Source organism: Rousettus aegyptiacus, unplaced genomic scaffold (assembly GCF_014176215.1).
Source record: "Rousettus aegyptiacus isolate mRouAeg1 unplaced genomic scaffold, mRouAeg1.p scaffold_m13_p_17, whole genome shotgun sequence".
Taxonomy (NCBI): domain Eukaryota; kingdom Metazoa; phylum Chordata; class Mammalia; order Chiroptera; family Pteropodidae; genus Rousettus; species Rousettus aegyptiacus.
Window position 1 is genome coordinate 45,488,255 of NW_023416292.1, and position 2,992 is coordinate 45,491,246.

Below are 2,992 nucleotides of genomic sequence, written 5' to 3' on the forward strand. Positions count from 1 at the left end.
AATACGTGTTTAGAACTAACAGAGTTACTTTTTGTATTTCATCTCACTTAATCCTTGTTGGAGCTGCCAGCCCCGAAAGATGCACAGACCACCAGAACTCAGTGAGTTATAGGAATCACACTCTTTATTCAGCCAGTTAGGTCTTCCAGGGGTACGCAGACCCCAAATTAAGCAGCCCCGAGATATAGAGGTACAGGGTTTTTAAGCCCCAAATCCTATTCTTCATTCTGTCTAAACACAAAGGTCTATTTTTCTTCTATTCATTACCTGTGGACCCACAGGTCAGGTATGCAAGTGGGAGTACAGAAGCCGAAACCTTGTTATTAGAATGTTATGTTCCTATAATTAAAAGCCTATGTCCCTATGGCGATAGTCGAACAGTAGTTTCCTGCAAAAAATAAACTTCTAGCAGTTATTTTTCAGTCACTACACCCTCACAATCCACATTTATACATGAGAAAATACAGATTCAAAGAGATAAATGAATGCTTAATGGAATATAGGTAGTGAGTGGTGGTCAGGAGGACAGATCTTGAAACAGGCACCATTTGTGCTACATGACCTTGGTTACATTCCTTCAACTGTTACTGAATTAGGGAGTCCTGGGACTCCTGGACCTTGGTCCTAGGTTCGTTTTTTAGTCTGCAATCTCAGCAAATGTGTTAACCACGCTACTCATTTTTCTATCAGAAACACTCACAAGGCAAATTCACACCTTCATCTCTGAGCTTGAGGTTAAAATAGTTAATTATCAGTGATGTTTTAAAAATTTAAATCTGATCATGTGATTTGTAATATATAATATATTTTTCTCAGTGGCTCCCCATGCCTTCTAGGATAAGGTCCCAAATCATTGTATGAGCTTTCCCTGTTATCTTATTATATAAGAGAGCATATGTTGCCATAATTCAGGCTGCTTTTAGCTCGGGGTCTGCACATGTGCTTTTGTCTGAAAAGCTTCTTTTTTTTCCCCTTTCGTTTAACTAACTTCATTCTTTGGGGAAAATTCAAGTCAGAAACTTCCTCCTCCAAGAAGTCTTTTTCAGTCATTCTGATCCGAGAAATGAGCCCCTACCTTAGCACTCTGCAGTGCCCTTTACTTCTCAGACTACCTTGAGATGATTGACTGATGTGTCTGCTTCCCTAGGATGTTGTAAGCCTCCTGGTAGCATAACTTTCACCTTGTTGAATTCTATACTCCTTATTGCTGACACATGTATATAAGTGAACAGAAAAATAAGAAAAGATTTGCTGCTGTATTAATCTTATATACAGAATTTACTCCTTGAGATTTAACTGAAAGAAAAACTATGATTGGAAAGGGGAGATAGAATGTTTGGAGAAGTCCACGTAGTGTAGCGATAAACAGAATGGAGTTAGCATATGTAAGTTCAAATTTTGTTTCTGTGACATGGTATCTATTTGAAATAGAAAAGTTTCATATTCTATTTTCTCTATTCCTGAACTTTATCATCTTTAAAATATATATGACAATAGATTTCATTTGTTGTGTGAAAAAATAAGTAAACTATTAAATGCAAAACACTTGTAAAAATGCTCGATGTTTAGTGAGTGCAAGTAAGAGTCAGCTATTATTATTTTTAGGATAGTACAAGTAACAGTAACAGCAGTAATAGTAATTAAAGTGTTAAATTTAACTTTAAAAAAAAGAGAGAGAAATAAAGGTTGGAGTTAGATGTGGCATTCACTTAAATTCAGTTTTTTCTCCTTACCTTCTCCATCTCAGCGTCTTATGAAGCACAATCATTCAAGCTTGGTTAAATTTGTGCTCCTTGGTTTCCCTGAAGGAGGACCTATCACAGGCTAGCTTTTTGTCCTGTTGTTGTTGGCATTCCTGTTCACTATCTGTAGCAACATGCTAATCTTCTTAGTCATGTGACTAAACGTATCCCTACACATTCCTGTGTACCACTTTATTAGTATTCTCTCCTGGTATATAACCAGTATAATCTCCAAGATGCTAACTAATCTTCTCAGTGAGAAGAAGACTATATCTTTTGCAGGATGCCTCCTTCAGACCTACTTATTCCACTCCCTAGGAGCCTCTGAATGCTACCTTTTTATAGTCAAGGCCTATGACCAATACCTGGCTGTCTGCTGGCCCCTCCACTACCCTGCAATTATGACCCTAACATACTGTATGAAGATGGCTGCTGGTTGTTGGACTTGTCGTTTCCTTTTCTGAAGCCTTTTCTGTCCCATTTCTGAAGCCATCCTGGTCTCCTAGCTCCCTTTCTGTGGCTACAATGAAATTGAACACATCTTCTGTGACTTTCCACCTCTGTTGACCCCAGCCTGCAAGGACACAACCACTAATGTCCTGGTGAACTTTACCATCAATGCCTTTATTATCTTTTTTACCTTCCTCTTTATTACAATTTCTGATGGAAAATCACTTGGACCATACTGAAAATGAAAACAACAGCATGAAGAAAGACAGCCTTTTCTACATGTGGCTTGCATCTCGTTGTGGTCCTCATCTTCTTTGGGAGCATTATCTTCATGTATGTGTGGCTAAAGAAGAGCTCTTCACTGATCACTGATCGGACACTTGCTGTAGTCTGCTCTGTATTAACACTACTAGTTAACCCAATTATCTATAGTCTCCATGACTCACTAAGTCCATTAAGAGAACCATCTTTCAGAAATGGAAGAGAATTAGTGCACCTCACCATTGACTTCTTACCAACATCCTTCCTTGGCTTCATTGTTGATCTCATAAATGTTCTATGTTCCTTTTTTGTCCTGACCTTGAATAATCACATATGCAATGGATCTCATCTCATCTTACCTTTCAAAGACTATTTCTCATGTTTTTCTTTTGTTTTGTAAATCTTTATGTTTTCCATTCTTTATTTTATTAATGCTTTCCGGACTTAGTAATTCACTAGTATCTCTAATGTTGTTGTTATTATTATTATTATTATTATTATTATTATTTTATTACATTTATTGGGGTGACTTCATTAAT

At 37.2% G+C, this 2,992-nt stretch overlaps 1 pseudogene; it reads left to right on the forward strand.

The window, feature by feature from the left end:
- Positions 1–1,753: 1,753 nt before the first annotated feature.
- Positions 1,754–2,699, forward strand: LOC107499713 (annotated as a pseudogene).
- Positions 2,700–2,992: the final 293 nt, after the last annotated feature.